This window comes from Hesperophylax consimilis, chromosome 20 (genome assembly GCF_061612785.1).
Source record: "Hesperophylax consimilis isolate HC1 chromosome 20, BYU_Hcon_1.0, whole genome shotgun sequence".
Classification (NCBI taxonomy): domain Eukaryota; kingdom Metazoa; phylum Arthropoda; class Insecta; order Trichoptera; family Limnephilidae; genus Hesperophylax; species Hesperophylax consimilis.
Window position 1 is genome coordinate 17,209,851 of NC_142855.1, and position 11,804 is coordinate 17,221,654.

The 11,804-nt window shown below is 31.5% G+C and overlaps 1 protein-coding gene across 1 annotated transcript in view; it reads left to right on the forward strand.

Moving 5' to 3' along the window:
* Positions 1-11,804, forward strand: part of LOC149414221 (uncharacterized) — a 44,864-nt gene that overhangs the window by 15,345 nt on the left and 17,715 nt on the right. The gene's annotated exons all lie outside the window — the stretch shown is intronic.

Consider the following 11,804-nt stretch of genomic DNA (forward strand, 5'->3'; position numbering starts at 1 on the left):
TTTTGGAGTTTGAGTTTGGAGTTGGAACTTAATAAAAATGAAAATCTGTGAAACAACGGGCTCTTATAGTTAAGATAATTCGCACGTAGTTATTGAAGCTTTCTAATGACACTCAGAATACCAAATATAACGCATTTATAATTAAACATACTCTAAATATGGATTTGAATATATTATATTCTACTATCAATTTGGAATATAAAGTATATCCACTAACAAATAAAAAATATATGCATTTTAATGATTCCCCTCGAAATACAATCTGTGGCAGTCTGCATTTTGCAGCAACCTGCAGTATTCCCGACTACCTGTCATTTTCACAATATTGGCACCAACTCACAAATACAATATTAACAATTTAATATTATGTCGGTGTTTATGATGCTCTCCATAGTTTAAATTAATATAAAAATAAGTCATTTCAAAAAAATTACTTTAATAGATAATTCAGACTCGTCTCTATTGGAATTAAAGTGGAAAATAACACTATCATCAAAAATATACTGATATAGTAACACCTGTAAATACTATTAGCAGTTTATCATAATACTACTAACGCAGACCCGTGAAAAATCACTATTTTAAGGTAGAAGACATACATTATAATAATGTAGTGAAAATATAAGAATACGTAAATTTAAATTTTTTACTTACAAACATCTGAAATTATATTGTTTGATTATAAGTATGCGTGGAAATCTTTATGATTTCGCCAGAGTGAATCGATAAATTAATTCTACCCTAGAGTAATTTTTAATGTTACTTACTTATCTGGAATTATATCGTTTGATTATCAGTTTGTTCACCAGCCAGTTTCTACATTTCGGATGTAGTCATAAAAATACTATGGTACCTACATCGAGACTCCACTACATAACATTACGAAAACAAAACCATCAAAAGCAACACCATGTGTTGGCAAAACAGGAACGATAAATCGACCGTGCACTTTGAATGGCTGGCGGAAAAAACTGTTTGATGAAACTGCCTGAAGTAAGGATTTTCAATCGGTCGACAGTGGATAAAAGAAGGAAGAAATTATATCATGTTCGTAGGACAAATCTCTTTGTTTTTAAAATATTTATGGAATTTTAGGAATAGTACAATATAGAAAGTACAATTTTTACAGTCATAGTACAATATTAAGGAATGATGTATTTTAAACTTATAAAAGTAAACAAAATAAAAGAAAATATAATTTCTAAAGATTCTAAAGTTTTCTAAAGATTTCTAAAGATTCTAGTCTATCAAGTTTATGACCTTGATTAGAAGTATGGAAATTTTTTATAAAAATAATAATAATAATTGGATGACTTATATAGCGCCGTTTTTGTGCAAAATCACCTCAAGGGCGCTGTACAAATTTATAATACATTTCTACAATGATCCATCATCAACGCCAACGGTCCCGTTGGTGTTGGCGTCATGTATCTTTTATCAGGAGATTTTTCAATGTGGATGAGAGTTTCAGGCTAATAATTATTGCTTATAAAATAATTGTTACCCTTTGTGCTATGCTCGATATCCAACAGAATTCAGGTCTAAACTAAAAACTTACCTTTTTAAGCTGTCATACCCTTAAATTAAATATACCGTTACTGAGAGAAAGTCCAGTTATATCCAATTATGTCCTAAATCCTTTATCTAAATTTCGCTAATAAACAATTAGTTAATGTTAATTAAGTGTTAATCTCAAGTTACCTACCAGGTAAGTATTGTACTGTATATTATCTCCATATATAGTTAGTAATAACAGAAATGTATTATAAATTTGTACAGCGCCTTTGAGGTGATTTTGCACAAAAACGGCGCTATACAAGTCATCCAATTATTATTATTATTATTAAAATTCTCCATACTTGTAATCAAGGTCATAAACTTGATAGACTAGAATCTTTAGAAATCTTTGGAAAACTTTAGAATCTTTAGAAATTATATTTTCTTTTGTTTTGTTTACTTTTAAAAGTTTAAAATACATCATTCCCTTATATTATACTTAACTTTTTTATTCAAGATTCTAAACTGTAAATTGTTTTACTGTTTCGAACTTCTGCAACTCATAAACTTACCAATACTTACAATAACAACACGACAAAATACACTATTCCACTGCAACACACATACGGTCAACGCAACGGTCCCGTTGGCGTCATGTATATTTTATCAGGAGATTTTTCAATGTGGATGAGTGTTTCAGACTAATAATTATTGCTTATAAAAATAAATAAAATAACAGCAAAAAAAGAAGCAATGACAATAGCCTGTTATGTAGTGACCTCATTAAAATAAGTGGCGTTAAAATGTGTTATTATTGCAGCTTTATACTTTACAAGGGGAATATTAAAAGTATCTGCGATTTTAGCATAAAAGTTCCCAAGTGTGAGCAATCTATTTATAACTGAGTTATATCCTGAGACTGTGGTATAATTGTCACAATAATACATACTAGAGCAGTGCTCCGCAACCGGTGTGCCGTGAGCCGGACACAGGTGTGCCGCGGTCAAATTCAATGTATTTGAAATTTTACAATATTTCATTATGTATTTAATACACAATGACAAAATATTTTCATAATATTGTCTATTTTTCATTGTCTGCAGATACTGTTAAAAGACGTATTCACAATATATTAGAAACACTGATTAGAAAACTGTTATTGACTGAAAAATTTGCGCTTCAGATCAACGAAACAACCAATATTAAAAATAAAGCGCAGTTGATAGCTATTGTACTTTTCGTTGACGAGGACTTTATTAAAGAACATTATTTATTTTGTAAGGAGGTTCCAGAGCGAACTACCGGTGAAGATTTTTTTCAAGTAACCGATGATTTCTTCAAAATATATAATATTAAATGGAGCAATTGCATTGCTGTTTGCACGGATGGCGCTGCGGCAATGACGGGTAGTAAAAAGGGTTTTGTCTCTTGTGTAAAACAAAAATATCCAACGTTACAATTTACACACTGCTGCATACATCGAGAAGCATTGATGGTCAAAAATTTACCGAAGGAACTTTTGAACACGATGAATGCATGCATTAAAATCGTAAACATAATTAAATCAAGAACCCTAAACTCGCGAATCTTTGGAATTCTCTGCGCAGAAATGGGAGCCGAACACAGACATAGGAATTAATAGACGAGAAGATAATGGCGAGGGGTAAAATTAACTGTTGAAGAACGAAGGGAGTGAAGCTGACTGTGATTCGTCAATAAATCAATCTGACAGTAAATAGGCATCTCGCATTATAATATCACCATTTACTTCTTAAAAGTAAAATCTGCTTTTGAATGAATAGACATTTTTACATGGGAGCGCAAATTACTCGCCACGTTATGAACTAATTTGCGAAGTCCAAATTCGGCAAAAAAATTCGGTTCTATTTTCAGAGTCGAATATTTCGTTTAAGTATTTAGTTAAGACACTTTTATAAATGTTCATAATTTACTTCCCAGCAACCAACCAGCTTTGTGTTTCGCGTCCAGACGTTTCTCGATGTGATAGTAACAACTGATTCATATTATACGATGTGAATATGCTTAAAATAAAGTAAAATAATGCTTATATATGGAATGTAATACGACGATTGGGTTTATTCTCTTTTTCACATCTATTTTTACAAGTTTTCATAGTACAAGTCAACATTTTGCCGTGTTATTTCGTAAAATGAACCGATGATGCCTCGACCATAGTTCGCACAAGAATGATGACGTCACGTTTTCAAATTTCACTTGAGGCCGTACGCGAGCACAGCCGGCTCCAATGGAACCGGTATGGGGAGTGGGGATAATACGCTTTTAATCACTTAGGGCAGGTCTACTAATATTCATATGTCTATGGAGCCGAATATGAATCCTTATTGTTTTATACTGAAATTCGTTGGCTATCCCGAGACAAAGTTTTGGCTAGATTGTTTGAGCTTCGTCTAAAGTCTGAGTTTCTTCTAAATCAAAATATGCCCAAACTATATCAGCACCTCAGAAATCAGTAATTTGGTCAATATTTTTATTCCATTAATACGGAACAATACGATTGGATTCGAAATCCTTTTGCAACCAATGCAATAAATTCTACGGAAGTAATAAAGGTTTGTTGATTACAATAACGTCCTTTACAACAAACTGTTCGTTATTTTTTTAATGATAAACTAATGTTTATAAGACAAGGTTTTATGCATAGCATAAAGGATAACAAATAATTATAAGCAATAATTAGTCGCCCGTCGTATGCATAAAACCTTGTCTTATAAACATTAGTTTATCATTAAAAAAATAATAATATTTGACAATCAAATATACAGGGTGTCCGGAAACTCGTAGTACAAGCGGGAAACTGGTGAATCTACATCACATTTGGAGTCGATTTTGTAGTATATTTTTTGTTTTTATTTGAGCTTTCGTTATCGAGTAAATCGAGTTTGAAGTTGATTTTTTTTTTTTTTTTTTTTTAATCAAATTCTTATAAATTATTACTGAAGATCAAAGTACCCACCTAATTAAAACTATTTGAAAGTAAAACAAATGAAGAAACTCGGATTTGAAGCATTATTTTGAAATCACCCTTCATTTAACCCGGTGTAATCATAAAATATTTCTGCTCTGCAGGGTTAAAACATCTGTTATTCAACCCTAAACACCAGAAAAAACTTTAACCCTAAAATAGCCGAAAAATATTTTTTTTTGGTTTTTTTTTTTTTTTGAAAATGCTCAAATCAAAAAACTTTATGTTTTTTTGGGTTCCCCATGTGGTGTAGATTCTCCAGTTTCCCGCTTGTACTACGAGTTTCCGGACACCGTGTATTTCACCAATAAATGAAGATATAATATGTCCCGACGCCATCTAGTGAGAAATTTAGCATTAACAAAGCCTTTCCTACAAAAATAAAGTTAGTTGTTTACAGGTGGAAAAAATATAATAAGCAGTAATTGTTGTTTGAGGTACTAGTACATATTGAATCATTTGGCGGGTTGGAAATAAGCCGACATAGCTCAGTGGATACAGAGCACCTGACTGGATATCAGAAGGCACGGGTTCAATTCCCGTTGGCGGCATTTATTTTTACTCGGGAGATATTTTCAAACTGTTCGTGTTTATTTTTATAATTATGTCAACAAATTAACTTTAACTATGTAATTATATTATAACTAATGACTTTTTCGAGCGTCTACGACTTCTTTCACAATTCACTACTGTTTACCACAGTGTTATGTTAAAAAACTACATTACATCGTCTTTAATTCAGGTGCAGAGATAATGTGTTAAGTATTCCTCAAGCGTCCCCGACATTTTATACCATTAAAACCACTTTTTAAACACTCATTGCACTAATAAGAATAAACTTTGAAATTTTCAGAGATATCGGCTGACTACTTTTTGAGTTTTGCGAGCATAAACATGTACAGGCTGAATTTTTAAGATTTTATTTTTTATTTTTTTAAGTTTCTTTATTCAATGAAATTATTAGTTACATGCATTGAGAAATTTTTCGACCACCGGTATAATAATATATAATATATATAATACACTTATCAAACTACATTGTACAACTTTCAATCTTGAGCACCATGCCTGTTTTATGTACTTAAATAAAAATAAATAAATAAATAATAATCAAGCACGAAAAAAAAAAATATATATCTAAATAGTTAGTACATCTTTAATTACTCCTTTTATCGCTTTATTGATTTAGTCTTGTCTTGTTAAACACTTTATCTGGCATGATTAAGCATGTTTGTTTATAGAATATTTTTATAAACAACATTTCTATAATGTAGTAGCATAAGGCGAAGTTTAATGCCAAATCACTATTTTGATTAATCTTTATAACGAATTGGTGTACATTATGAATACCAAAAAATATGCTTTAGATAAATTGAAGGTTTTCTTATCGTTTCACTTGAGTAAAATACAAATAAAAATTAAATTCCTTAATAAAAAAAAAAAATGTAAACTACTAAAAATATATATTTTCAATAGAAATGTATGAACGCGTAAAGGAAACAATTTAAAAAATATATTCTATTATAGCTAAGATTATCTGTGACAGTTCACTTGATTAACTTTTTTGCTTTCTTATAAAATTATTTACAAAATAAATAAAAACCAGTTTAGTGCTTGAAATCGAACGTTTCTAGACTCCGTTTGTCAAGCGATTTTAATGCCTTTTACCTACAATATAAGGTATACCAAGAATATACACATTTTTGGCTTGTAGCTTCCTCTTAAGTACTTACTTTTGTATTATGTACAATTATTGAAGTTACCATCTTAGATCATACGACGCACGTTGTGAATACTTTAAGATTAATACACTTAAAATAAGAAGGCAATTGAGTGACCTAATATGTTTGCATAAAATTATCTACGGCCATCTTGATACCTCATTATGTCTTAGCAATATTGAAATAAATGTCCCCAATTCCCATTGTTTAAGACACCATCGCATTTTTCACCTGAAAACATTCAAAAATAATATCGTCTATTTTAGCTTTCTGACCCAAATGTGTCGACTGTATAATAAGATTGAGTGTGCTGAAGTACATATTTTCGTCGATAATCTATACAGATTAAAAAAAATTCTGCTGCTACTAAATAATATGTTAAGATAATTATATTATGTATCACTGTAATTCTCGCGGCTCTTGTCTCTCCTAGTATTATTTGTCATTTTATTAGAGCTTATTTTTTCCGACTTTATGTCCGGGTTAAATCTTCCCCATAGGAAAAACTAAACCCTTCCACACACTTTTCCACAAATGATCATCTAGTCAATCAACATTATGCAAGTGCATTATATAAGCAAAATAAATACAAAATAATACAAAAACAACACGTCAAATCACCAGAGATCACATGGGTAAATAATTCATCGACTCCAGATATTTTCATATCTGAGGGTTCAGCTCGGTAGAACTTCTTATTGGACCTATAAATCCTACTGATCCCTCAGTAATATATTTAGTACATATATTTACAGTAATATAGTAATATATATTTAAAAAATCTTTCGTAATCCTACATGTATTTAAAATGACTGATTTTTGCATTTTATATATAAATTCTTTGATAGATCTAATACGCCTAAATTTTGAATGAGAGAGCTAGGTATAATGCCAGTAGCCGAAATAACAAATGGTAATATTTTTATAGTCTGAGAATGCCAAATTCTTTTTATCTCATTTCCTAAATCTGTGCATTTTCTTATTTTTTCATTAAGAGATTTTTTAATATTACAGGAAATATTATAGCAAAATATTAAAATATTATTTGTTTGGTTTTTTTAATTGTACTTAATCTGTATTTAATTGCATTTTTACCTGTAGGTATGTTATTTTTATGCAATTGTAGATTTTTCAATGTAAATTAACTATGAGTTTTTGTAGCTGGATAGTTCTCACGTAAGTGAAAACATCTGTAAAACCCAGTATAAATAAATAAATATATAAAGTGGACATTAAATAAATTATTAATAAGATGAGATGTTTCAGTTCCTTATCAGCAAAATAAATAAAGTCCATTACATCAATTACTTTACTTCAAAATGACTTACCTGATTACGTTGAAGATTCTTGCACAATTCAATCACTTTTATCATTAACTATTTTGAATAGTTTAATATAATCACGACTTAACACTGGGTAGTTTAAAGGGATAATTAAATAAAGGAGAGATTTTGGTTGAAAATTAGCTTCGCATACAACAAGATAATACAGCTTGACACAGGGGATTAATCTCTTGATTATAAATTATGCCAGAATCAGCTGCATTCTTACGATGTTATCACAATTGCCATCAATTGCAAACGCGCAATCTTATCTGTGCCAGGTCTCAAAAGATAAACTAAACTTGCATCATATTATCAAATATTTATGATATTTTAATTTAATTTGTTTGAGAAAATTCTTTCAAAATCATCATTACCTTCCATACCTTCCTTCCATTTATTTATTTATTCTTGTCTAATTTATATTAGAGAGATCATGCATACCTGCATCGCTTTACAGTTGATGCAGGTATTACAAACAGAAGAAGCTAAGTAAAATGAAGTACAGGAACAGGTGACACGAAGATAGAAGATGGAGACTCTACAGCAAGAATCCTAGGTGGTGAAGAAACTGGACCAGCTGCTACAGCGAGAGAGTCCACCAACAGTGCCAGCACGAGGTTCGTCATCCGTCCAGGTATGTGTCTGCTGCTAATAAAGCGCTGACACAATATCCTCTCATAGATACCAGACCTTGGCAACACCGCTGTGACGTTTGATGAATATAGAAGATGGAGACTCTGCAGCAAGAATCCTAGGTGGTGAAGAAACTGGTCCAGCTGCTGCAGCGAAAGAGTCCACCGCGTCCACCAACAGTGCCAGCACGAGGTTCGTCATCCGTCCAGGTATGTGTCTGCTGCTAATAAAGCGCTGACACAATATCCTCTCACATAGATACCAGACCTTGGCAGCACCGCTGTGACGTTCGATGAACATAGAAGATGGAGACTCTGAAGCAAGAATCCTAGGTGGTGAAGAAACTGGTCCAGCTGCTGCAGCAAAAGAGTCCACCGCGTCCACCAACAGTGCCAGCATGAGGTTCGTCATCCGTCCAGGTATGTGTCTGCTGCTAATAAAGCGCTGACACAATATCCTCACATAGATAACAGAACTTAGCAGCACCGCTGTGACGTTCGATGAATATAGAAGATGGAGACTCCGCAGCAAGAATACTAGGTGGTGAAGAAACTTATATTATACTTATCAAGGTATAAAAATTTTTTAATGCACTCCCATATAAAATCAAATCTGAAAAAAAATCCTTTAAATTACAAATAAACAACTTCTTGATCAACCAAATAATAATTATAATTTTTTTTTTTTTTTACGTATCTTTTGATTACAGATACATATTAGTAGTAATTGATCAAATTCAAATTTTAATAGTACATACTTAGTATATAATTAACTATTTAATTTCATCATTAATTAACAAAAAAATATTTCTTTTTTCTTTTTTTACCATATCCTCTTGAAATATTATATCAGCATTCGAATCACCAACAGATTATTGTCGCAATTTATGATGTACCTTCGCTTGCAATATTATCAGCTCTGTTTACTCCAAATGAATAAAATAACTCCATGTACTTATACCACCTACTACCTACTTATTAATCGAAATGTAATAATATTATTTTTATTTTGCTACTATTCTTTTTCGCATTTATTTTATCTCGGGAGATTTTTTCAATTTGTACAGATGTTTCAGGAAAATAATTATTGCTTATAATAATTAATTTTAAAAGGTCTGATAAATGGAAATTCCAACAATGACTTACTGAATCACTTGAAAGTAAAAATAAAGGATGCGAATTAGACGTTAAACAAAACCAAATAATATTGAATTTAAAAAATCATTGGAACAAACTTCTGTGCAACGTTTTCCTGGAAACGTCGCCAAAAAATTAAAATCATCGATGGATGTTGGCAAAATTAACGTGGAATATCAACGTTGTGATTTGCCTGGGTTATTTCCTTAAGACGAAGCTTAATGCCAAATCTCTATTTTGATTAATCTTTATAACGAATTGGTGTACATTATGAATACCAAAAAATATGCTTTAGATAAATTGAAGATTTTCCTATCGCTTCGCTTGAGTAGAATACAAATAAAAAATATAAATGCAAACTACTAAAAAAAATATTTTTTCAATAGAAATGTATGAACGCAAAAACGAAACAACTTTAAAAAATACAGTATTATAGCTAAGATTATCTGTGACAGATTCACTTAATTAACTTTTTTGATTTCTTATAAAATTATTTACAAAATAAATAAAAACCAGTTTTGTGATTGAAATCGAACGTTTCTATACTCCTTTTGTCAATCGATTTTAATCCCTATTACCTACGATATAAGGTATACCAAGAATATACACATTTTTGGCTTGTAGCTTCCTCTTAAGTTTATATTTCTTAACTAACGACGATCATCGTTGACAGATTTTGCGTATCGCACAAAATGATTAATCGTTGAAAAAGACCTTCCAGCAGCATCCCCAAAGAAGACAGACCCTGAGAGAAATTATTTCCGTGAAGGATTTCTGCTTCCTGGTTATTTACTTTCCAAATTGCAAAAAAATAACTGTTAAACAGGGGTGAATTACAAATAATTTATACGTTGAGAGATCTGGCATCCAGAGAATTACGATAAGGGTTATTCATAAATAATTTCTACATAATAGAATAAATATTTTTCAGACGTGAACTCGTTATCTTTTGTGTGACACTTTTGAGTGATAAAATGCTGATATAAACTTTATGGCTCAGCTCTTTGAATCGCAGTGAAGTGATGCTATATCTAAGAAGAAGTCCCCAGATCTGGGGGATTTTGAATTTCAAAGAGAAAAAGGGAGTTTTTTTGGAAAAAAATAAGATATCTGGGGGACTTTGATTCATTTTGTTTAGTAGCCATGGGAGATTTCCAATGTTTTCATAAACTAATGTACTGGTCCGGTTTATCGGTAATGGTATATGTAACGTGTTCTATTACACGTAAATGAACCGTAAATCAAATCCGCAATAAAAATACGGCGATGAAAAGCTCATTCAAATAGTTTTGAAAAATCACGGGAAAAATGGAATGAAGGAACAGCCTACCTTGAATTCCCAAGAATCCCGGCAATAGGTCGCTCGACAAACTTGCACTGTTCACAGGGTGAAATTTCCTCCGAAACGAGATAATCTTTAATATGATTTTGAAATTTAGCACAAAGCATGTGAATAATACAACGAGGATACTACTATTGCAGCTTCTTGCTACACGACACGAATTCGAATGCTGTACTTGCGACAATTTACAATGCAACAAATAATCTTCTTCTGTGGGTAAGGCTGTTTTTAAGGAGGGAAATGGATAGTAGGTATATGATGGGAAAAATGGTAGATATTATCCAAAATTGTTTCAATGCCAAACAGTATTTCTAGGCTTATCTTGCCAGGGCACCTACCATAGAGCAATTTGACAGACGTAAATCTCTCTCAAAACATAAAATTCTTTCTCTAACTCTCATAAGAACTCTCGCGAACATAGAATAAGCCGATAAACAGTAGCATTTAAGCTTGGCTTGAGAGATATTATTTCTTTGATAGGAGCCATGATAAGATAGATAAGCCTAGTGAAACCATTACTCAAAAATACTAATATACCGGCTCTATCCTTACTGGGCATCGTTATTTTTATTTTTGTGTACCAACTATTTTATTTATGACGAGACAAGGTGTAAATATTACACAACCAAAAGTTTTTAAGAAGTTTAACTCAAAATTTTCCAATTTTGAATATTTGTGAAGGCTGAATTACAGAATTTTTCGAATTTGGGGAGTTTTTATGAAATCTGGGGAGTTTGCGGAGATTTATTTTTCGGCATACCATCACTGTCGCAGTGTGACTTCAACTCACTATTTGAGAGGTACGAACAACGACACAATTTTCAAAAATAAATTCAGTCTTGCAAATTTCTTTTAAAAATGCATTATGTTCAGACTTTAGCCAAGAATCAAACCAACATGCCACATGTATCTGTATTGAGTAATTGAAATATCCGACAGATGTCTCCCCTAAATAATTGGGCAATAATTGTGATTATATATACACCAATACATTCAAATGAATTAGTTTATAAATAGGTTTGCAAGCCCATTCTCTTCCTCTTCTCTCTCTAAATAACGGATCAATAACAACCATGAAATAATTAAGGAATTCGAGGGTCGTCATTTTTTGTTACCAGTGATGTGTGTTCTGAAGAATAAAACTTA